Here is a 26,613-nt window from a genome sequence, read left to right on the forward strand (position 1 = left end):
ATCCTCCCGATCCAATCGGGAGGGAGGGGGAGAGTGGATGCGAGTGGGGGGTGGCTAGGGTTTCGGGGTCTCACCCGGGGGGAAATAAGGAGAGAGGGGGTGGGTTTGCCAGGCGGCCCGGTGGCCTGCTGGGCCGAAGCCCAGTGGGGGGGAAGGGGGTGTTCTCTTTTTTTTTTTTGGTTTTCTGTTTTTCTTTCCTTTTGTATTTTCTTTTATTTTTTCTTTTCTGTTTAAATCATTTAATCCATTTAGCCATTTTATAAAAATATGACTGTTGCACTATAATTACCTTTGTAATATTCGTCAACCACCGAACAATTTTATTTTAATTTTTGAAAACTTTTATTGTTTTCATCAATTTGAATTTTGAATTTAAACGGTTTCGAATTATTGCGAGGATAGCAACAGTAATCGGGATGACGTGCCATGATTAGCGTGGGATTACTGTAGCAAGATTATCCGGGCGTTACAAGCATTACATGCATCGGCTCCGAATCATGTCTTGGGTCAATAGTTGGGTTTGCCCGGCTCCCATGTTTTCGTACCTTACGTTCCGTTATATCGGCTAAGGTAGCGCTGGGAGAACCACTGCGATTGTGCCCCGGTTGAGCTGGGTTGAGCACCTCAGTGGAGAAAGCTAAAACTGACCGTCATGATAGGGCGAGAGCCGGTCGCTGTTCGAGAGGTTCTTTGAGTCCCTAAAGACTTATGCCGCTTAGAGCGAGGAGCCGGCTTTGTCCGGCCCAGGCGTGGATAGCGCCCCGAAATCGGTCTTCCGAATACTAGGGGCTTCACCAAAATTTAAAATTATAGAATTCTATGGCTAAGTGAGAGTGTTCCAGCATTATAGTCCGGTTGCCTTGTTCGTTGCGTTGAGCGCCTCCCTCGAAGGACCCAAGAATGGGAACAAGAGCGCTCAAGTTTATCCCGAACACCCCAGCACTCGGGCATGGGGGCAGAAGCCGATGACTCGCCATCTCTCAAATTTAATAAATGGCCGCACATAAGGTAATATTTTAAATCTACAAGCGTTGCTTAGCGCAGATGAACAAGTTTTCAAGCGCACAGGATAACAAAGTCGAGTTTACTCAAAAATTACATCTTTGGAGCATTCACCCGCTATAAGGCGGGCACCCTTCAGGACGCCTGCATAATACATCTCGGGCTTGCGATACTCCCTGCCCGGCGGTGGAGCGTCCGTAACAAGCTTCTCAGCGTCCATCTTGCCCCAGTGCACTTTAGCACGGGCAAGGGCCCTACGGGCACCTTCGATACAGGCGGAGTGCTTGACGACTTCAATCCATGGGCGGGCGTCCACCAGCCTCCTCACCAGCCCGAAGTAGCTCCCAGGCATGGCCTCCTCAGGCCACAGCCGAGCTATGAGGCCCTTCATGGCCTGTTCGGCCACCTTATGGAGCTCGACTAACTGCTTCAGCTGGTCGCTCAAGGGCACCGGGTGTCCGGCCTCAGCATACTGAGACCAGAACACCTTCTCCGTCGAGCTCCCCTCCTCGGCCCGGTAGAATGCGGCAGCATCGGACACACTGCGGGGCAGATCTACGAATGCTCTTGGAGAGCCCCGGATTCGGGTGAGTAACAAGTAATTCACTTTCACGGGCTTGCTTTGCATGAAGAATGCCTTACCCGCCGCCATCTTCTTCATTGCCTCAATCTCCTGGAAGGCTTTCTGGGCTTCGGCCTTAGCGGCTTTGGCGCTCTCAAGAGCCGAGGCAAGCTCAGACTCTCGAGTCTTTGAGTCACGCTCCAAACTCTCATGTTTTTCCATGAGACCCTGGAGCTCTTGCCGCACCTCCGCCACATGCGCCTCCTGCTTCTCTCGCTCGGTGCGCTCCGCGGCCGCATTGCTTTCGGCCTTGGACACCGCATCCTTCAGGGTCGCCACCTCGTTCATGGCCCCTACAATTCTCACGTTATTCCTGCTATTTTTTGCAACCACGTCTTTTATATACTTCCATAAGGTATTACTTACCTTCCTTGTCCTCGAGCTACTTTTTGGCAAGGCCGAGCTCGTTCTCGGACCGCTCGAGGCTCTGCTTCAATGCATCGACCTCCACAGTCAGTGTGGCAGAGGTCAGCAGCGCAGCCTGCATTCCCCATATTGAGATACCTATGTTAGACTCCTGCGTACATCTTTTCAGATCCTCAGTTCGGCTTTTCTTTCCGAACACCAAACTGAGCATCAGGGGCTACTGTCTATACGGTAATATTTTTACACATCTTAAATACATACCTCAAAGCCTGTTAGAAGGCTGGCACAGGCTTCAGTCAGCCCGCTCTTCGCGGACTGAACTTTCTGGATCACCACACTCATAACAGTGTGGTGCTCCTCATCGATGGAGGCGCTGTTAAGCGCCTCCAGCAAATTATCCGGTGCCTCCGGTTGGACGGAGGTCACCGGTGTCACAGTCTCGCCCTTCTTACGAAGGGGTCGCCTGCCAGACTCCGGAACCACTAAAGGTTCTGATGTGGAGTCCGGCCCAGGGCCCGACTTAGAGCCCTTTGGGGTTTGATCTCCCTTATGCCCGGAGTCCGGGAGGTTGCCTTGTGGCGCCTCTGAAACCTCCTCCTCCTGGCTGGGCCCCTTTCGGGACCCCACATCGGCGTCATCCGCAGTGTGAGGAGAGGAGGCGGCCGGAAGTGAAGTACTATTCACATCCGACGGAGCCATGGAGCCACTCGTTGAAGCATCGAGCCCATCCTTGGGCGGGCTGCAGGGTTGTACCAGGCGTTAGGAGACTCTATATGACAAACGAAATGCCATGAGTTATTCTGGTATCCGGACACTTACGATGTCACCGGGGGCTTAGTCCTCGGTGGCCACTCCTCTTCGCCGTTGTCGGCATTGGTGGAGTAGTCCAGAGAAAGGGTCCTCCCCTTCTTGGACCCTCCGGTCTCCCCAGTTGGGGCGGCCTTCCTTTTCTTCTCTCCCCCCACTGGGGGAGAGGCCTCTTTTTCCTCCATCTCGTCTTTGCGGGAGGAGTCCGCCTCAGAGTCATCAGACGATGAGTCCGATAACACCTGGCGCCGGGAACTCTTTCGAGTTCCTGTGGCCTTTTTCTTGGCCTTCTTCTCAGGCACCACGTGAGGTGCCGGAACCAGCAGCCCCGTCAATCGGGCGTTCACTGGGTCTTCTGGCAAGGGAGCCGGACAATTAACCTGCCCGGACGTCTTCTGCCAGGCCTGTCAAAGGTACGGAAGTTTAGATCCCGCATAGAGTCAAACTATGAAAAACAAGTGTCCTGTAAAGGGTAAAATAGCTTACCTCGCTGGCTTGACGCTGCGAGCTGAATCCACGATCTTCGGTAGCGGATGCGGGAGCCTCGGCGCCCTTGAACATCACCTTCCAGGCGTCTTCGTACATAGTGTCGAAGAGCCTGCTCAAGGTTTGGTGTTGTGCCGGATCAAACTCCCACAGGTTAAAGGCCCGTTGTTGGCACGGGAGGATCCGGCGGATGAGCCTGACCTGGACTACGTTGACAAGCTTGAGCTTCTTGTTCACCAAGGTTTGGACGCAGGTTTGGAGTCTGGTCAGCTCTTCCGAATCGCCCCATGTCAGGCCCGTCTCTTTCCAAGAGGTGAGCCGTGTAGGGAAGCCAGATCGGAATTCGGGGGCCGCCACCCATTTGGGGTCACACGGCTTGGTGATGTAGAACCACCCCGATTGCCACCCCTTTATGATCTCCACGAAGGAGCCCTCGAGCCATAACACGTTGGGCATCCTACCCACCATGGCACCTCCGCACTCCGCCTGGCGGCCGCCCACTACCTTCGGCTTTACATTGAAGGTCTTCAGCCATAAGCCGAAGTGGGGCCGGATGCAGAGGAAGGCCTTGCACACGACGATGAACACCGAGATGTTGAGGACGAAATTCGGGGCCAGATCGTGGAAATCCAGGCCGTAGTAGAACATGAGCCCCCGGACAAATGGGTGAAGTGGAAAACCTAGTCCGCGGAGGAAGTGGGTGAGGAACACCACCCTCTCATGGGGCCTGGGGGTGGGGATAAGCTGCCCCTCATTTGGGAGCCAGTGCGCGATGTCGCTAGACAAGTATCCGGCCTTCCTCAACTTTTTGATGTGCCCCTCTGTGACGGAGGAGGCCATCCACCTGCCTCCCGCTCCGGACATGACTGGAGAAGGTTGAGGTGGGAAGTGCGGGCTTGGGCGTTGGAGCTCGAGTGCGCGGAGATGGATAAGCAAAGGAGGAAGAAGGCATAAATGGAAAGAGTGGATCCTTATCCCCTTATATGGGCGGACAAAGCTATGCGTCCCCACAAGCCTGGTAAACTCGCTTATCTCCCCAGTGCCGTAATCAATGGCGCGGTTGGGTTACCCACGCCCGTATTGATGAGAATCCCGGAATAAGGGGACACGATCTCTGCTTTGACAAGACTTGCCAAGGAAACCGCCTCGCTAGACGCGCTGAGATGGGACAATAAAACGATTCGAATAAAGGCTTGGTCGCGGTGTGATGTCACGCCACGGAATACGTCAGCAGATTGAATTTGTGTAAATATTATTCTCTCTACGGTGGTATGTGGAACTTATTTTGCAGAGCCGGACACTATCCTTGTGTTCAAGATCTTCTATGAAGTATTTGGAGGAGGAACCCGCCTTGTAATGCCGAAGACAATATGCGCGTCGGACTCGTTGTCGTTGAAGCTTGGTTCAGGGGCTACTGAGGGAGTCCTGGATTAGGTGGTGTCCGGATAGCCGAACTATCACCGTTGGCCGGACTCCTGGACTATGAAGATACAAGATTGAAGACTTCGTCCCGTGTCCGGATGGGACTTTCCTTGGCGTGGAAGGCAAGCTTGCCGATACGGATATGTAGATCTCCTACCATTGTAACCGACTCTGTGTAACCCTAACCCTCTTCGGTTCCTATATAAGCTGGAGGGTTTTAGTCCGTAGGACGAACAACAATCATACCATAGGCTAGCTTATAGGGTTTAGCCTCTATGATCTCATGGTAGATCTACTCTTGTACTACCCATATCATCAATATTAATCAAGCAGGAGTAGGTTTTACTCCATCGAGAGGGCCCGAACCTGGGTAAAAACATAGTGTCCCTTGTCTCCTGTTACCATCCTCCTAGACGCACAGTTCGGGACCCCCTACCCGAGATCCGCCGGTTTTGACACCGACACCGGGCATGAGCTTGGAAAACCATTTTCAGCTCTTCGAACATCTCATATGCTCCGTGTTGCTCAAAACGCTTTTGGAGCCCCGGTTCTAAGCTGTAAAGCATGCTGCACTGAACGAGGGAGTAATCATCAGCACGAGACTGCCAAGCGTTCATAACGTCTTGGTTCTCTGGGATGGGTGCTTCACCTAGCGGTGCTTCTAGGACATAATCTTTCTTGGCAGCTATGAGGATGATCCTCAGGTTCCGGACCCAGTCCGTATAGTTGCTGCCATCATCTTTCAACTTGGTTTTCTCTAGGAACGCGTTGAAGTTGAGGGCAACATTAGCATGGGACATTTGATCTACACGACATATTGTAAAGATTTTAGACTAAGTTCATGATAGTTAAGTTCATCTAATCAAATTATTCAATGAACTCCCACTCAGACAGACATCCCTCTAGTCATCTAAGTGAAACATGATCCGAGTCAACTAGGCCGTGTCCGATCATCACGTGAGACGGACTAGTCATCATCGGTGAACATCTTCATGTTGATCGTATCTACCATACGGCTCATGCTCGACCTTTCGGTCTCTTGTGTTCCGAGGCCATGTGAGTACATGCTAGGCTCGTCAAGTCAACCTAAGTGTTTCGCGTGTGTAAATCTGGCTTACACCCGTTGTATTCGAACGTTAGGATCTATCACACCCGATCATCACGTGGTGCTTCGAAACAACGAACCTTCACAACGGTGCACAGTTAGGGGGAACACTTTCTTGAAATTATTGCGAGGGATCATCTTATTTAAGCTACCATTGTTCTAAGCAAATAAGATGAAAAACATGATAAACATCACATGCAATCAAATATTGACATGATATGGCCATTATCATATTGCTCCTTTGATCTCCATCTTCGGGGCGCCATGATCATCTTCGTCACCGGCATGACACCATGATCTCCATCATCGTGTCTTCATGAAGTTGTCACGCCAAAGATTACTTATACTTCTATGGCTAACGTGTTTAGCAATAAAGTAAAGTAATTTACATGGCGTTCAATGACACGTAGGTCATACAAAATAAAGACAACTCCTATGGCTCCTGCCGGTTGTCATACTCATCGACATGCAAGTCGTGATTCCTATTACAAGAACATGATCTCATACATCACATATATATATCATTCATCACAACTTTTGGCCATATCACATCACAAAGCACATGCTGCAAAAACAAGTTAGACGTCCTCTAATTGTTGTTGCATGTTTTTACGTGGCTGCAATAGGATTCTAGCAAGAACGTTTCTTACCTACCTAAAAGCCACAACGTGATATGCCAATTTCTATTTACCCTTCATAAGGACCCTTTTCATTGAATCCGCTCCAACAAAAGTGGGAGAGACAGACACCCGCTAGCCACCTTATGCAACTAGTGCATGTCAGTCGGTGGAACCTGTCTCACATAAGCGTACGTGTAAGGTCGGTCCAGGCCGCTTCATCCCATGATACCGCCAAAGCAAGATAAGACTAGTAGTGGCAAGAAAATTGACAACATCTACGCCCACAACAAATTTGTGTTCTACTCATGCATAGAAACTACGCATAGACCTAGCTCATGATGCCACTGTTGGGGAACGTTGCAGAAAATTAAAAAATTCTACGCTTCACAAAGATCAATCTATGGAGTCATCTAGCAACGAGAGAGAGGATAGCATCTACATACCCTTGTAGATCGCGAGCGGAAGCGTTCAAGAGAACGGGGTTGAGGGAGTCGTACTCGTCGTGATCCAAATCACCGGAGATCCTAGCGCCGAACGGACGACACCTCCATGTTCAACACACGTAGGGTTGGGAATACGTCTCCTCCTTCTTGATCCAGCAGGGCGGAAGGAGAGGTTGATGGAGATCCAGCAGCACCACGGCGTGGTGGTGGATGCAGCAGCGATCTCGGCAGGGCTTCGCCAAGCTTCAGCGAGAGGGAGAGGTGGTGCGTGGGGAGAGGAAGGCGCCAGGGACTTGGGTGCGGCTGCCCTCCCTCCCCCTCCTTATATAGGGCCCCCAAGGGGGGGCGCCGGCCCTAGGAGATCCAATCTCCAAGGGGGGCGGCGGCCAAGGGGGTGGCTTGCCCCCCAAGCCATGTGGTGCGCCCCCACCCCTAGGGTTTCCAACCCTAGGTGTAGGGGGGCCAAGGGGGGCGCACCAGCCCACCAAGGGCTGGTTCCCCTCCCACTTCAGCTGATGGGGCCCTCCGAGATAGGTGGCCCCACCCGGTGGACCCCCGGGACCCTTCCGGTGGTCCCGGTACAATACCGGCGACCCCCGAAACTTTCTCGATGGCCGAAACTGGACTTCCTATATATAAATCTTCACCTCCGAAACATTCCGGAACTCCTCGTGACGTCCGGGATCTCATCCGGGCGGAGAGGGCCGGCCGGGAGGAGGAGGCGCGTCCAAGGGGGGAGTCCTACTCCCACTGGGAGTAGGACTCCTCCTTTTCCTATTTGGAGAGGGAGAGGGAAGGAAGAGGAAGGAGGGAGGAAGGAAAGGGGGCGGGCCCCTTCCCAATTCGGATTGGGCTTGGGGGGCGCGCCCCCTCCCTTGCTCCTTTCCCCTCCTTTCCACTAAAGCCCATTAAGGCCCATATACCTCCCAGGGGGTTCCGATAACCTCTCGGTGCTCCGGTATTTTCCCAATCTCACCCGGAACCATTCCGGTGTCCAAACATAGTCGTCCAATATATCGATCTTTATGTCTCGAAAAATTCGGGACTCCTCTTCATGTCCATGATCACATCCGGGACTCCGAACTACCTTTGGTACATCAAAACACATAAACTCATAATATAACCGTCATCGAACTTTAAGCGTGCGGACCCTACGGGTTCGAGAACTATGTAGACATGACAGAGACACATCTCCGGTCAATAACCAATAGCAGAACCTGGATGCTCATATTGGCTCCCACATATTCTACGAAGATCTTTATCGGTCAAACCGCATAACAACATACGTTGTTCCCTTTGTCATCGGTATGTTACTTGCCCGAGATTCGATCGTCGGTATTTCAATACCTAGTTCAATCTCGTTACCGGCAAGTCTCTTTACTCGTTACATAATGCATCATCCCGTAGCTAACTCATTAGCTACATTGCTTGCAAGGCTTATAGTGATGTGCATTACTGAGAGGGCCCAGAGATACCTCTCCGACAATCGGAGTGACAAATCCTAATCCCGAAATACGTCAACTCAACAAGTACCTCCGGACACACATGTAGAGCACCTTTATAATCAACCAGTTACATTGTGATGTTTGGTAGCACACAAAGTGTTCCTCCGGTAAGCGGGAGTTACATAATCTCATAGTCATAGGAACATGTATAAGTCATGAAGAAAGCAATAGCAACATACTAAACGATCAAGTGCTAAGCTAACGGAATGGGTCAAGTCAATCACATCATTCTCCTAATGATGTGATCCTGTTAATCAAATGACAACTCATGTCTATGGTTAGGAAACTTAACCATCTTTGATTAACGAGCTAGTCAAGTAGAGCCATACTAGTGACACTATGTTTGTCTATGTATTCACACATTTATTATGTTTCCGGTTAATACAATTCTAGCATGAATAATAAACATTTATCATGAAATAGGGAAATAAATAATAACTTTATTATTGCCTCTAGGGCATATTTCCTTCAGTCTCCCACTTGCACGAGAGTCAATAATCTAGATTACACAGTAATGATTCTAACACTCATGGAGCCTTGGTGCTGATCATGTTTTGCTCGTGGAAGAGGCTTAGTCAATGGGTCTGCAACATTCAAATCTGTATGTATCTTGCAAATCTCTATGTCTCCCACCTGGACTTGGTCCCGGATGGAATTGAAGCGTCTCTTGATGTGCTTGGTTCTCTTGTGAAATCTGGATTCCTTTGCCAAGGCAATTGCACCAGTATTGTCACAAAAGATTTTCATTGGACCCGATGCACTAGTTATGACACCTAGATCGGATATGAACTCCTTCATCCAGACTCCTTCATTTGCTGCTTCCGAATCAGCTATATACTCCGCTTCACATGTAGATCCCGCCATGACACTTTGTTTAGATCTGCACCAACTGACAACCCCACCGTTCAATATAAACACATATCCGGTTTGCAATTTAGAATCGTCCGGATCAGTGTCAAAGCTTGCATCGACGTAACCATTTACGACTAGCTCTTTGTCACCTCCATAAACGAGAAACATATCCTTAGTCCTTTTCAGGTATTTCAGGATGTCCTTGACCGTTGTCCAGTGATCCACTCATGGATTACTTTGGTACCTCCCTGCTAAACTAATAGCAAGGCACACATCAGGTCTGGTACATAGCATTGCATACATGATAGAGCCTGTGGCTGAAGCATAGGGAACATCTTTCATTTTCTCTCTATCTTCTGCAGTGGTCGGGCATTGAGTCTGACTCAATTTCACACCTTGTATTACAGCCAAGAACCCTTTCTTTGCTTGATCCATTTTGAACTTTTTCAAAACTTTATCAAGGTATGTACTTTTTAAAAGTTCAATTAAGCGTCTTGATCTATCTCTATAGATCTTGATGCCCAATATATAAGCAGCTTCACCGAGGTCTTTCATTGAAAAACTTTTATTCAAGTATCCTTTTATGCTATCCAAAAATTCTATATCATTTCCAATCAACAATATGTCATCCACATATAATATTAGAAATGCTACAGAGCTCCCACTCACTTTCTTGTAAATATAGGCTTCTCCAAAAGTCTGTATAAAACCATATGCTTTGATCACACTATCAAAGCGTTTATTCCAACTCCGAGAGGCTTACACCAGTCCATAAATGGATCGCTGGAGCTTGCACACTTTTTTAGCACCCTTTGGATCGACAAAACCTTCTGGTTGCATCATATACAACTCTTCTTCCAGAAATCCATTCAGGAATGCAGTTTTGGCATCCATTTGCCAAATTTCATTATCATAAAATGCGGCAAATTGCTAACATGATTCGGACAGACTTAAGCATCGCTACGGGTGAGAAAGTATCATCGTAGTCAACCCCTTGAACTTGTCGAAAACCTTTCACAACAAGTCGAGATTTGTAGACAGTAACATTACCATAAGCGTCAGTCTTCTTCTTGAAGATCCATTTATTCTCGATGGCTTGCCGATCATCGGGCAAGTCAACCAAAGTCCATACTTTGTTCTCATAGATGGATCCCATCTCAGATTTCATGGCCTCAAGCCATTTTGCGGAATCTGGGCTCATCATCGCTTCCTCATAGTTCGTAGGTTCGCCATGGTCAAGTAACATGACCTCCAGAATATGATTACCGTACCACTCTAGTGCGAATCTTACTCCGGTTGACCTACGAGGTTTGGTAGTAACTTGATCTGAAGTTTCATGATCAATATCATTAGCTTCCTCACTAATTGGTGTAGTCGTCACAGGAACCGGTTTCTGTGATGAAGTATTTTCCAATAAGGGAGCAGGTACAGTTACTCCTTCTCTAGAAACTCCTTCCACTCACTTCTTTTGAGAGAAACTCCTTCTCTAGAAAGGATCCATTCTTAGCAACGAATGTCTTGCCTTCGGATCTTTGATAGAAGGTGTACCCAACAGTTTCCTTTGGGTATCCTATGAAGACACATTTCTCCGATTTGGGTTCGAGCTTATGAGGTTTAAGCCTTTTAACATAAGCATCGCAGCGCCAAACTTTAAGAAACGACAACTTTGGTTTCTTGACAAACCACGGTTCATAAGGCGTTGTTGTTGGGGAACGTAGCAGAAATTCAAAATTTTCCTACGTGTCACCAAGATCTATCTATGGAGAAACCAGCAACGAGGGGAAGGAGAGTGCATCTACATACCCTTGTAGATCGCTAAGTGGAAGCGTTCAAGAGAACGGGGTTGAAGGAGTCGTACTCGTCGTGATCCAAATCACCGGAGATCCTAGTGCCGAACGGATGGCACCTCCGCGTTCAACACACGTAGAGCCCGGTGACGTCTCCCATGCCTTGATCTAGCAAGGAGAGAGGGAGAGGTTGAGGAAGACTCTATCCAGCAGCAGCACAACGGCGTGGCGGTGATGGAGGAGCGTGGCAATCCTGCAGAGCTTCGCCAAGCACCGCGGGAGAGGAGAAGGGAGAGAGGTAGGGCTGCGCCAGGGAGAGGTCAAAACTCATGTGCTGGGCAGCCCCTAGACCTCAACTATATATAGGGGGAGGGGAGGGGGCTGCGCCCCCTCTAGGGTTCCCTCCCCAGGGGTGGCATTAGCCCCCATGTGGCGGCCAGAGGGGGAGAGAGGGGAGGCGCACCTGGGGTGGGCCTTAGGGCCCATCCGCCCTAGGGTTTCCCCCTCCCACTCTTCCCTGCGCCTTGGGACTTGGTGGGGGGGCGCACCAGCCCACCTGGGGCTGGTCCCCTCCCACACTTGGCCCATGATGCCCTCCGGGGATGGTGGCCCCACTTGGTGGACCCCCGGGACCCTCCCGGTGGTCCCGGTACGTTACCGATAAAACCCGAAACTTTTCCGGTGACCAAAACAGGACTTCCCATATATAAATCTTTACCTACGGACCATTCTGGAACTCCTCGTGACGTCCAGGATCTCATCTGGGACTCCGAACAACATTCGGTAACCACATACAGACTTCCTTTATAACCCTAGCGTCATCGAACCTTAAGTGTGTAGACCCTACAGGTTCGGGAACCATGCAGACATGACCGAGACATTCTCCGGTCAATAACCAACAGCGGGATCTGGAAACCCATGTTAGCTCCCACATGTTCCACGATGATCTCATCGGATGAACCACGATGTCAAGGACTCAATCAATCCCATATACAATTCCCTTTGTCTAGCGGTATTATACTTGCCCGAGATTCGATCGTCGGTATACCGACACCTTGTTCAATCTCGTTACCGACAAGTCTCTTTACTCGTTCCGTAACACATCATCCTGCGATCAACTCTTTGATCACATTGTGCACATTATGATGATGTCCTACCGAGTGGGCCCAGAGATACCTCTCCGTTTACACGGAGTGACAAATCCCAGTCTCGATTCGTGCCAACCCAACAGACACTTTCGGAGATACCTGTAGTGCACCTTTATAGCCACCCAGTTACGTTGTGATGTTTGGTACACCCAAAGCATTCCTACGGTATCCGGGAGTTGCACAATCTCATGGTCTAAGGAAAGGATACTTGACATTAGAAAAGCTTTAGCATATGAACTACACGATCTCTGTGCTAGGCTTAGGATTGGGTCTTGTCCATCACATCATTCTCCTAATGATGTGATCCCGTTATCAATGACATCCAATGTCCATGGTCAGGAAACCGTAACCATCTGTTGATCAACGAGCTAGTCAACTAGAGGCTTACTAGGGACATGGTGTTGTCTATGTATCCACACATGTATCTGAGTTTCCTATCAATACAATTATAGCATGGATAATAAACGATATCATGAACAAGGAAATATAATAATAATAATTTATTATTGCCTCTAGGGCATATTTCCAACAGTCTCCCACTTGCACTAGAGTCAATTATCTAGTTCACATCGCCATGTGATTAACACTCACACGTCACATCGCCATGTGACCAACATCCAAAGAGTTTACTAGTGTCATTAAACTAGTTCACATCATCATGTGATTAAGACTCAATGAGTTCTGGGGTTTGATCCTGTTTTGCTTGTGAGAGAAGTTTTAGTCAACGGGTCTGCAACATTCAGATCCGTATGTACTTTGCAAATCTCTAGGTCATATTGTAAATGCTGCTTCCACGCTCCACTTGGAGCTATTCCAAATGGTTGCTCCACTATACGTATCCGGTTTGCTACTCGGATAGGTGTTAAAGCTTGCATCGACGTAACCCTTTACGCTGAACTCTTTATCACCTCCATAATCGAGAAACATGTCCTTATTTACTCCAAGGACAATTTTGATCATTGTCCAATGATCCATTCCTGGATCATTCTTGTACCCCTTGACTGACTCATGGCTAGGCACACTTCTGGTGCAGTACACAGCATAGCATACTATAGAGCCTACGTCTGAAGCATAGGGGACGACATTCGTCCTTTCTCTCTCTTCTGCCGTGGTCGAGCTTTAACTCTTAACTTCATACCTTACAACTCAGGCAAGAACTCCTTCTTTGACTGATTCATCTTGAACACCTTCAAGATCATGTCAAGGTATGTGCTCATTTGAAAGTACCATTTAGCATTTTTTTTATCTATCCTCATAGATCTTGATGCTCAATGTTCAAGTAGCTTAATCTAGGTTTTCTATTGAAAAACACCTTTCAAATAACCCTATATGCTTTCCAGAAATTCTACATCATTTCTGATCAACCATGTGTCAACAACACATACTCATCAGAAATTCTATAGTGCTCCCACTCACTTCTTTGGAAATACAAGTTTCTCATAAACTTTGTATAAACTCAAAATCTTTGATCATTTCATCAAAGCGTACATTCCAACTCCGAGATGCTTACTCCAGTCCTTAGAAGGATCGCTGGAGCTAACATACCTTTTAGCATCCTTAGGATCGACAAAACCTTTCTGATTGTATTACATACAACCTTTCCTTACGAAAACTGGTAAGGAAACTCGTTTTTGACATCCATCTGCCAGATTTCATAAATGCAGCTAATGCTAACATGATTCCGACGGACTTAAGCATCGCTACGGATAAGAAAATCTCATCGTAGTCAACTCCTTGAACTTGTGAAAAACTCTTCGCCACAAGTCGAGCTTCATAGGCGGTGACATTACCGTCCACGTCCGTCTTCTTCTTAAAGATCCATTTATCTCAATGGCTTGCCGATCATCGGGCAAGTCCACCAAAGTCCATGCTTTGTTATGATACATGGATCCTATCTCGGATTTCATGGCTTCTAACCATTTGTCAAAATATGGGCCCACCATCGCTTCTCCATAGCTCGTAGGTTCATTGTTGTCTAGCAATATGACTTTCAAGACAGGATTACTATACCACTCTGAAGTAGTACGCATCCTTGTCGTCCTACGAGGTTTGGTAGTGACTTGATCTGAAGCTTCATGATCACTATCATAAGCTTCCACTTCAATTGGTGTAGGTGCCACAGCAACAACTTCCTGTGCCCTGCTACACACTGGTTGAAGTGATGGTTCAATAACCTCATCAACTCTCCACCATCCTCCCACTCAATTCTTTTGAGAGAAACTTTTCCTCGAGAAAGGACCCGTTTCTAGAAACAATCACTTTTGCTTCCGGATCTGAATTAGGAGGTATACCCAACCATTTGGGGTATCCTATGAAGATGCATTTATCCGTTTTGGGTTCGAGCTTATCATGATGAAACTTTTTCACATAAGCGTCGCAGCCCCAAACTTTCAAGAAACGACAGCTTAGGTTTCTCTAAACCATAGTTCTCACGGTGTCATCTCAATGGAATTACGTGGTGCCCTATTTTAAAGTGAATGTGGTTGTCTCTAATGCCTAACCCATGAACGATAGTGGTAATTCGATAAGAGACATCATGGTACGCACCATATCCAATAGGGTGCAACTATGATGTTCGGACACACCATCACACTATGGTGTTCCAGGCAGTATTAATTGTGAAACAATTTCCACAATGTCTTAATTGCGTGCCAAAGCTCGTAACTCAGATACTCATCTCTGTGATCATATCATAGACATTTTATCCTCTTGTCACAATGATCTTCAACTTCACTCTGAAATTACTTGAACCATTCAGTAATCCAGACTTGTGTTTCATCAAGTAAATATACTCAACATCTACTCGAATCATCTGTGAAGTAAGAACATAACGATATTCACTGCATGCCTCAGCACTCATTGGACTGCACACATCAAAATGTGGTAGTTCCAACAAGTTGCTATCTTGTTCCATCTTACTGAAAACCAGGCTTTTCAGTCATCTTGCCCATGTGGTATAATTTGCATATCTCAAGTGATTCAAAATCAAGTGAGTCCAAACGATCCATCCGCATGGAGTTTCTTCATGCGTATACACTAATAGACATGGTTCGCATGTCTCAAACTTTTCAAAATGAGTGAGTCCAAAGATCCATCAACATGGAGCTTCTTCATGCGTTTTATACCAATATGACTTACATGGCAGTGCCACAAGTAAGTGGTACTATCATTACTATCTTATATCTTTTGGCATGAAAATGTGTATCACTGCGATTGAGATTCAATAAACCATTCCTTTAGGTGCAAGACCATTGAAGGTATTATTCAAATAAATAGAGTAACCGTTATTCTCCTTAAATGAATAACCGTATTGCGATAGACATAATCCAACTATGTCTATGTTCAACGCAAACACCAAATTACAATTATTTAGGTTTAATACTAATCTTGATGGTAGATGGAGCGTGCGATGTTTGATCACATCAAACTTGGAAACACTTCCAACACATATCGTCAGCTCACCTTTAGCTAGTCTCCGTTTATTCCGTAGCTCTTTTATTTCGAGTTACTAACACTTAGCAACCGAACCGGTATCTTAATACCCAGGTGCTACTAGGAGTACTAGTAAAGTACACATTAACATAATGTATATCCAATATACTTCTATTGACCTTGCCAGCCTTCTCATCTACCAAGTATCTAGGGTAATTCTGCTCCAGTGGCTGTTCCCCTTATTACAGAAGCACTTAGTCTCGGGTTTGGGTTCAACCTTGGGTTTCTTCACTAGAGCAGCAGCTGATTTGCCGTTTCATGAAGTATCCCTTCTTGCCCTTGACCTTCTTGAAACTAGTGGTTTCACCAACCATCAACAATTGATGCTCCTTCTTGATTTCTACTTTCGCGGTGTCAAACATCGTGAATACCTCAAGGATCATCATATCTATCCCTGATATGTTATAGAACATCACGAAGCTCTAGCAGCTTGGTGGCAATGACTTTGGAGAAACATCACTATCTCATCTGGAAGATCAACTCCCACTCGATTCAAGTGATTGTTGTACTCAGACAATCTGAGCACAAGCTCAATGATTGAGCTTTTCTCCCTTAGTTTGCAGGCTAAGAAAAACGTCGGAGGTCTTATACCTCTTGACGTGGGCACGAGCCTGAAATCCCAATTTCAGCCCTCGAAACATCTCATATGTTCCGCGATGTTTCGAAAACGTCTTTGGTGCCTCAACTCTAAACCGTTTAACTGAACTATTACGTAGTTATCAAAGCGTGTATGTCTGATGTTCGCAACATCCATAGACGACGTTTGGGGTTCAGCTCACTGAGCGGTGCATTAAGGACATAAGCTTTCTACTGTCCGCATAATCGCTAGTGTCAACTTTCAACTATATTTTCTCTAGGAACATATCTAAACAGTGGAACTAAAGCGCGAGCTTACGACATAATTTGCAAAGATCTTTTGACTATGTTCAGGATAGTTAAGTTCATCTTATGAACTCCCACTCAGATAGACATCCCTCTAGTCATCTAAGTGATTACATGATCCGAGTCAACTAGGTCGTGTCCGATCATCACGTGAGACGGACTAGTCATCATCGGTGAACATCTTCATGTTGATCGTATCTACCATACGGCTCATGCTCGACCTTTCGGTCTCTTGTGTTCCGAGGCCATGTGAGTACATGCTAGGCTCGTCAAGTCAACCTAAGTGTTTCGCGTGTGTAAATCTGGCTTACACCCGTTGTATGTGAACGTAAGAATCTATCACACCCGATCATCACGTGGTGCTTCGAAACGACGAACTTTCGCAACGGTGCACAGTTAGGGGGAACACTTTCTTGAAATTTTAGTGAGGGATCATCTTATTTACTACCGTTGTTCTAAGCAAATAAGATGCATAAACATGATAAACATCACATGCAATCAAATAGTGACATGATATGGCCAATATCATATTGCTCCTTTTGATCTCCATCTTCGGGGCTCCATAATCATCATCGTCACTGGCATGACACCATGATCTCCATCATCATGATCTCCATCATCGTGTCTCCATGAAGTTGTCTCGCCAACTTATTACTTCTACTACTATGGCTACCGGTTAGCAATAAAGTAAAGTAATTACATGGCGTTGTTCAATGACACGCAGGTCATACAATAAATAAAGACAACTCCTATGGCTCCTGCCAGTTGTCATACTCATCGACATGCAAGTCGTGATTCCTATTACAAGAACATGATCAATCTCATACATCACATATCATTCAGCACATTCTTCTTGGCCATATCACATCACATAGCATACCCTGCAAAAAGAAGTTAGACGTCCTCCAATTGTTGTTTGCATGTTTTACGTGGCTGCTATGGGTTTCTAGCAAGAACGTTTCTTACCTACGCAAAACCACAACGTGATATGCCAATTGCTATTTAGCCTTCATAAGGACCCTTTTCATCGAATCCGTTCCGACTAAAGTGGGAGAGACTGGCACCCGCTAGCCACCTTATGCACCAAGTGCATGTCAGTCGGTGGAACCTGTCTCATGTAAGAGTACGTGTAAGGTCGGTCCGGGCCGCTTCATCCCACAATACTGTCGAAACAAGATTGGACTAGTAACGGTAAGCATATTGAACAAAATCAACGCCCGCAACTACTTTGTGTTCTACTCGTGCAAAGAATCTACGCAATAGACCTAGCTCATGATGCCACTATTGGGGAACGTAGCAGAAATTCAAAATTTTCCTACGTGTCACCAAGATCTATCTATGGGGAAACCAGCAACAAGGGGAAACAGAGTGCATCTACATACCCTTGTAGATCGCTAAGCGGAAGCGTTCAAGAGAACGGGGTTGAAGGAGTCGTACTCGTCGTGATCCAAATCACCGGAGATCCTAGTGCCGAACGGACGGCACCTCCGTGTTCAACACACGTACAGCCCGGTGACGTCTCCCATGCCTTGATCCAGCAAGGAGAGAGGGAGAGGTTGAGGAAGACTCCATCCAGCAGTAGCACAACGGCGTGGTGGTGATGGAGGAGCGTGGCAATCCTGCAGGGCTTCGCCAAGCACCGCGGGAGAGGAGAAGGGAGAGAGGTAGGGCTGCGCCAGTGAGAGGTCAAAACTCATGTGTTGGGCAGCCCCTAGACCTCAACTATATATAGGGGGAGGGGAGGGGGCTGCGCCCCCTCTAGGGTTCCCTCCCCAGGGGTGGCGGCAACCCCCATATCCCATATGGGTGGCGGCCAGAGGGGGAGAGAGGGGAGGCACATCTGGGGTGGGCCTTAGGGCCCATCTGCCCTAGGGTTTGCCCCCTCCCACTCTTCCCTGCGCCTTGGGCCTTGGTGGGGGGGCGCACCAGCCCACCTGGGGCTGGTCCCCTCCCACACTTGGCCCATGCTGCCCTCCGGGGATGGTGGCCCCACTTGGTGGACCCCCGGGACCCTCCCGGTGGTCCCGGTACGTTACCGATAAAACCCAAAACTTTTCCGATGACCAAAACAGGACTTCCCATATATAAATCTTTACCTCCGGACCATTCCGGAACTCCTCGTGACGTCTGGGATCTCATACGGGACTCCGAACAACATTCGGTAACCACATACAAACTTCCTTTATAACCCTAGCGTCATCGAACCTTAAGTGTGTAGACCCTACGGGTTCGGGAACCATGCAGACATGACCGAGACGTTCTCCGGTCAATAACCAACAGCGGGATATGGATACCCATGTTGGCTCCCACATGTTCCACGATGATCTCATCGGGTGAACCACGATGTCAAGGACTCAATCAATCCCTTATACAATTCTCTTTGTCTAGCGGTATTATACTTGCCCGAGATTTGATCGTCGGTATACCGATACCTTGTTCAATCTCGTTACCGGCAAGTCTCTTTACTCATTCCGGAACACATCATCCCGCGATCAACTCTTTGATCACATTGTGCACATTATGATGATGTCCTACCGAGTGGGCCCAGAGATACCTCTCCGTTTACACGGAGTGACAAATCCCAGTCTCGATTCGTGCCAACCCAACAGACACTTTCGGAGATACCTGTAGTGCACCTTTATAGCCACCCAGTTATGTTGTGATGTTTGGTACACCCAAAGCATTCCTACGGTATCTGGGAGTTGCAAAATCTCATGGTCTAAGGAAAGGATACTTGACATTAGAAAAGCTTTAGCATATGAACTACACGATCTCTGTGCTAGGCTTAGGATTGGGTCTTGTCCATCACATCATTATCTTAATGATGTGATCCCGTTATCAATGACATCCAATGTCCATGGTCAGGAAACCGTAACCATCTATTGATTAACGAGCTAGTCAACTAGAGGCTTACTAGGGACATGGTGTTGTCTATGTATCCACACATGTATCTGAGTTTCCTATCAATACAATTATAGCATGGATAATAAACGATTATCATGAACAAGGAAATATAATAATAACTAATTTATTATTGCCTCTAGGGCATATTTCCAACAGTCGTCTCAACGGATTTTGATGATGCCCTATTTAACGTGAATGCAGCCGTCTCTAAAGCATAACCCCAAAATGATAACAGTAAATCAGTAAGAGACATCATAGATCGCACCATATCTAGTAAAGTATGATTACGACATTCAGACACACCTTTACGCTGTGGTGTTCCGGGTGGTGTGAGTTGCGAAACTATTACGCATTGTTTCAAATGTATACCCAACTCGTAACTCAAATATTCTCCTCCACGATCAGATCGTAGAAATTTTATTTCCTTGTTACGATGATTTTCAACTTCACTATGAAATTCTTTGAACTTTTCAAATGTTTCAGACTTATGTTTCATTAAGTAGATATACCCATATCTGCTTAAATCATCTGTGAAGGTGAGAAAATAACGATACCCGCCGCAATCCTCAACATTCATTGGACCACATACATCAGTATGTATGATATCCAACAAATCAGTTGCTCGCTGCATAGTTCCGGAGAACGGTGTTTTAGCCATCTTTCCCATGAGGCATGGTTTGCAAGTACCAAGTGATTCATAATCAAGTGATTCCAAAAGTCCATCAGTATGGAGTTTCTTCATGCGCTTTACACCAATATGACCCAAATGGCAGTGCCACAAATAAGTTGCACTATCATTATCAACTCTGCATCTTTTGGCTTCAACATTATGAATATGTGTATCACTACTATCGAGATTCATCAAAAATAGACCACTCTTCAAGGGTGCATGACCATAAAAGATATTACTCATATAAGTAGAACATCCATTATTCTCCGATTTAAATGAATAACCGTCTTGCATCAAACAAGATCCAGATATAATGTTCATGCTAAACACTGGCACCAAATAACAATTATTTAGGTCTAAAACTAATCCCGAAGGTAGATGTAGAGGTAGCATGCCGACGGCGATCACATCGACTTTGGAACCATTTCCCACGCGCATCGTCACCTCGTCCTTAGCTAGTGTTCGCTTAATCCGTAGTCCCTGTTTTGAGTTGCAAATATTAGCAACAGAACCAGTATCAAATACCCAGGTGCTACTGCGAGCTCTGGTAAGGTACACATCAATAACATGTATATCACATATACCTTTGTTCACCTTGCCATTCTTTTTATCCGCCAAATACTTGGGGCAGTTCCGCTTCCAGTGACCAGTCTGCTTGCAGTAGAAGCACTCAGTCTCAGGCTTAGGTCCAGATTTGGGTTTCTTCTCTTGAGCAGTAACTTGTTTGCCATTCTTTTTGAAGTTCCCCTTCTTCTTCCCTTTACCCTTTTTCTTGAAACTGGTGGTCTTGTTGACCATCAACACTTGATGTTCCTTCTTGACTTCTACCTCCGCAGCCTTCAGCATTGCGAAGAGCTCGGGAATTGTCTTGTTCATCCCTTGCATATTATAGTTCATCACAAAGCTCTTGTAGCTTGGTGGTAGTGATTGCAGAATTCTGTCAATGACACTATCATTCGGAAGATTAACTCCCAGTTGAATCAAGTGATTGCAATACCCAGATATTTTGAGTATATGTTCACTGACAGAACTATTCTCCTCCATCTTGCAGTTGTAGAACTTATTGGAGACTTCATATCTCTCAATCCAGGGCATTTGCTTGAATATTAACTTCAACTCCTGGAACATCTCATATGCTCCATGACGTTCAAAACGTCGTTGAAGTCCTGGTTCTAAGCCGTAAAGCATGGCACACTCAACTATAGAGTAGTCATCAACACGCGACTGCCAGGCACTCACAATGTCTGCAGTAGCTGGCGTAGGTGGTACACCTAGCGATGCTTCCAGGACGTAACTCTTTTGTGCATCAATGAGGATAATCCTCAAGTTATGGACCCTGTCCATGTAATTGCTACCATCATCTTTCAACTTTGCTTTCTCAAGGAACGCATTAAAATTTAACGGAACAACAGCACGGGCCATCTATCTACAACAAACATAGACAAGCAAAATACTATTAGGTACTAAGTTCATGATAAATTTAAGTTCAATTAATCATATTACTTAAGAACTCCCACTTAGATAGACATCCCTCTAATCATCTAAGTGATCACGTGATCCAAATCAACTAAACCATAACCGATCATCACGTGAAATGGAGTAGTTTTCAATGGTGAACATCACTATGTTGATCATATCTACTATATGATTCATGCTCGACCTTTCGGTCTCAGTGTTCCGAGGCCATATCTGCATATGCTAGGCTTGTCAAGTTTAACCTGAGTATTCTGTGTGTGCAAAATTAGCTTGCACCCGTTGTAGATGGACGTAGAGCTTATCACACCCGATCATCACGTGGTGTCTGGGCACGACGAACTTTGGCAACGGTGCATACTCAGGGAGAACACTTTTATCTTGAAATTTAGTGAGAGATCATCTTATAATGCTACCATCAATCAAAGCAAGATAAGATGCATAAAAGATAAACATCACATGCAATCAATATAAGTGATATGATATGGCCATCATCATCTTGTGCTTGTGATCTCCATCTTCGAAGCACCGTCATGATCACAATCGTCACTGGCGCAACACCTTGATCTCCATCATAGCATCGTTGTCGTCCCGCCAACTATTGCTTCTATGACTATCGCTACCGCTTAGTGATAAAGTAAAGCAATTACAGGGCGATTGCATTGCATACAATAAAGCGACAACCATATGGCTCCTGCCAGTTGCCGATAACTCGGTTACAAAACATGATCATCTCATACAATAAAATATAGCATCACGTCTTGACCATATCGCATCACAACATGCCCTGCAAAAACAAGTTAGACGTCCTCTACTTTGTTGTTGCAAGTTTTACGTGGCTGCTACGGGCTGAGCAAGAACCGTTCTTACCTACGCATCAAAACCACAACGATAGTTCGTCAAGTTAGTGTTGTTTTAACCTTCTCAAGGACCGGGCGTAGCCACACTCGGTTCAACTAAAGTTGGAGAAACTGACACCCGCCAGCCACCTATGTGCAAAGCACGTCGGTAGAACTAGTCTCACATAAGCGTATGCGTAATGTCGGTCTGGGCCGCTTCATCCAACAATACCGCCGGACCAAAGAATGACATGCTGGTAAGCAATATGACTTGTATCGCCCACAACTCACTTGTGTTCTACTCGTGCATATAACATCTACGCATAAAACCAGGCTCGGATGCCACTGTTAGGTAACGTAGTAATTTCAAAAAAATTCCTACGCACATGCAAGATCATGGTGATGCATAGCAACGAGAGGAGAGAGTGTGTCCACGTATCATCGTAGACCGAAAGCGGAAGCGTTAGCATAACGCGGTTGATGTAGTCGTAGGTCTTCACGATCCGACCGATCAAGTACCGAATGCACAGCACCTCCGAGTTCTACACACGTTCAACTCGATGATGTCCCTCGAACTCCAATCCAGCCAAGCTTTGAGGGAGAGTTCTATCAGCACGACGGTGTGGTGATGATGATGATGTTCTACCGACACAGGGCTTCGCCTAAGCACCACTACGATATTATCAAGGTGGATTATGGTGGAGGGGGGCACCGCACACGACTAAGAGATCCAAGGGATCAATTGTTGTGTCTATGGGGTGCCCCTCTCCTCCTTATATAAAGGAGGGGAGGAGAGGGCCGGCCGGGAAGACAAGGAAGAGGAGGGAGGGAGGAAGCAAAGGGGGTCTGGCCCCCTTCCCAATTCGGATTGGGCTTGGGGGGCGCCCCCTCCCTTGCTCCTTTCCCCTCCTTTCCACTAAAGCCCATTAAGGCCCATATACCTCCCGGGGGGTTCCGATAAGCTCCCGGTGCTCCGGTATTGTCCCAATCTCACACGGAACCATTCCGGTGTCCAAATATAGTCGTCCAATATATTGATCTTTATGTCTCGACCATTTCAAGACTCCTCGTTGTCGGTGGGAAACGACAACTATGGGATCACTGGAATCCCTACTACGGTTGCGGGGCGCGGAATCGTGAGAAGAGCGGGACTAGCGGATGACACAAAGGGGATTTACCCAGGTTCGGGCCGCAAAGATGCGTAAAACCCTATGATCTTGCTTTGGTGGTTGTATTAGTGTTCTTGAGCTATCGAACTAGCTCTGGGTGCTACGAGGTTCAAAAGAGCCGAATCCCCTCTCAGTACGCCATGGGCCTCCTTTCATAGGCAAAAGGGGCTGCCACAGTGGCACACAGGAGGTGGAAAGGTGCTACAGTGTTGCGAGGTTATCGCTAGTATTACAGGACAAGACGCATTAAATGCGGGGCTTAGGTGTCCTTCACTTTATCGAGGGACAGGGGTGAGGCCCGTCCCGTCCGTCGTTGCCCCTCCTGGCTTCGACACGCGCCCCGGCCAGCAACACATGCAGCGCCATGTAGGCAGGCAGGCAACTGAGGTGGCGCGATGGTGGAGCCTCCACGAAGGATTGCATGCTGCCATGCAGGTGCCTGCCTAGCTGGTTGGGTCGGTAGCTGCGTACGAACAACGGTGGGAACTTGGTTGGTGCGTGCCTGGCAGTGGCCTTCCTGGTGCGCTTGGCGATGGTCTTGCAGGGTGACCCGGCAAGGGTCTTGTCGTGGCCTGCTGGCTCCCCCGGCTAGGACCTTGCCGGGGGGCCCTGTGGGTTTCTTCGGTGGGGATGGTTGCCTTCCTATCCTCTTTTGATCTTGATTGCTCTTTGTCTTCACAAAGATCTGCATGCCACCACGGAGGTGCCTCTCGAACCCTGTCCCAACGCGACTTCTCAGCGTTGGTGGGCTCGAGGGTGGCTCGCTCAGCGGGTGTGGACGAGCTGCCCCGGCAAGGCTCTTGCCGGGGCTGCTGAGGCTGCCCTCGGCAAGGGTCCTTGCCGGGGAAACCTGCGTTGCCCGTGCGTCCTTTGTGGTCTTGGTCCTTTGTTGTTTGCTTTGCTTGTCCCTGTGGCTTTGTCTTTTCTCCGGCTCCCCTCTCTTGCCTTGCTCATGTGTGATCGTGGCAGGTGGCTCTGACTGCACGTGCACAAGTAAAGGGGTCAAAATCTAGGCCCCTACTTTTGTACATCGACACTCGTCATGTCCATGATCACATCCGGGACTCCGAACTACCTTCGGTACATCAAAACACATAAACTTAACCGTCATCGAACTTTAAGCGTGCGGACCCTACGGGTTCGAGAACTATGTATACATGACTGAGACACGTCTCCGGTCAATAACCAATAGCGGAACCTGCATGCTCATATTGGCTCCCACATATTCTACGAAGATCTTTATCGGTCAAACCGCATAACAACATACGTTGTTCCCTTTGTCATCGGTATGTTACTTACCCGAGATCCGATCGCCGGTATCTCAATACCTAGTTCAATCTCATTACCGACAAGTCTCTTTACTCGTTACGTAATGCATCATCCCGTAACTAACTCATTAGCTACATTGCTTGCAAGGCTTATAGTGATGTGCATTACCGAGAGGGCCCAGAGATACCTCTCCGACAATCGGAGTGAAAAATCCTAATCTCAAAATACGTCAACTCAACAAGTACCTTCGGAGACACCTATAGAGCACCTTTATAATCACCCAGTTACGTTGTGATGTTTGGTATCACACAAAGTGTTCCTCCGGTAAGCGGGAGTTACATAATCTCATAGTCATAGGAACATGTATAAGTCATGAAGAAAGCAATAGCAACATACTAAACGATCAAGTGCTAAGCTAACGGAATGGGTCAAGTCAATCACATCATTCTCCTAATGATGTGATCCCATTAATCAAATGACAACTCATGTCTATGGTTACGAAACTTAACCATCTTTGCTTAACGAGCTAGTCAAGTAGAGGCATACTAGTGACACTATGTTTGTCTATGTATTCACACATGTATTATGTTTCTGGTTAATACAATTCTAGCATGAATAATAAACATTTATCATGAAATAAGGAAATAAATAATAACTTTATTACTGCCTCTAGGGCATATTTCCTTTAGAGCCTCCCTGGCAGCACTTGGCGAGTCATCCGGGGTCTGGTATGCAGCAAAAAGTGATGGCTCCAAGGCGGCCGAAGCAGCTACTGGGTCAGATGCGTGGAGTTGCACTGGAGCAGCAGGAGCCGGAGCAGTCGACCCCGACGGATGATCAGTCGTCAGCGGGTTGGTGAATGTGACGTTGGTCCGAACCAGATCTCCGGATCGCTCGACCACCGCCTCAAGCACCAACGTCGACTGAGGGACTTGAACTTCAAGCCCTCTCCTGCTTGAGCCCCCGCCTCTCCTCCTCCTCTCCTGTAGAGGCACTTCTTCTTCTTCATCATCGGGAAGCACGACGATGTCTCGCAGAACTGCAGCGAAAGAAAAACATCGGAAATTCAGCCGACCGATAACTCAATCGACTAAATGAGTTCTGGTCGAACGGACTTACCAGCTCGGGAGGTGGCTGGATCGTCGGTCTCCTCATCTTCTGGAGCTTTGTCAATATTCATGTCAGTCGCAGCAGAGGTTGGGCTGGAAAGATACATGATCCATTCGGTCAGAACAGAAGTACCAGTCGGCCTAGATAAATGCAAGAAATATGCTCACCCTGAAGCAACAGGGACGTCCATCTTGATCCTCGGAGTCTTCCAAGTCTTTGGAGGAGCAACCTTTGGCTGCTTCGCGACTTTCTCTGTTGGCTCCGGAGTCGATGTCCGAGTGCGCTTCTGCGTTTGGGTACTTGGAGCCACATTCTTTCCGTGCCCGCCCGCCGGGTCATGGTGTTGCTTGGATCGGTGTTCAGAGCGCGGCGGCGAGTCGACCGCCTCCTTGTCATCTGACTCCTTGCTTTCCTCCTCCTCTTCTTCATCCAAAGATTCCCATTCACCGCTCTCCTCCGCACTGGCCTCTCCCTCCTGGCCCTGCTCTAGAACTTGTTCACCGTTGCGCATCGAATACATGATAGTAAAAACCTACAAGACAAGAAGTCGAGTAAAAGTCAGTCGAGCTCAAGAGCAGTCGGAATGTATATGCAAAGATAGTCAGAATGAAGAACATACCTTGTCGGGTTGATTGTCATC

This window comes from Triticum dicoccoides, chromosome 1B (assembly GCF_002162155.2).
Source record: "Triticum dicoccoides isolate Atlit2015 ecotype Zavitan chromosome 1B, WEW_v2.0, whole genome shotgun sequence".
NCBI classification, from domain to species: domain Eukaryota; kingdom Viridiplantae; phylum Streptophyta; class Magnoliopsida; order Poales; family Poaceae; genus Triticum; species Triticum dicoccoides.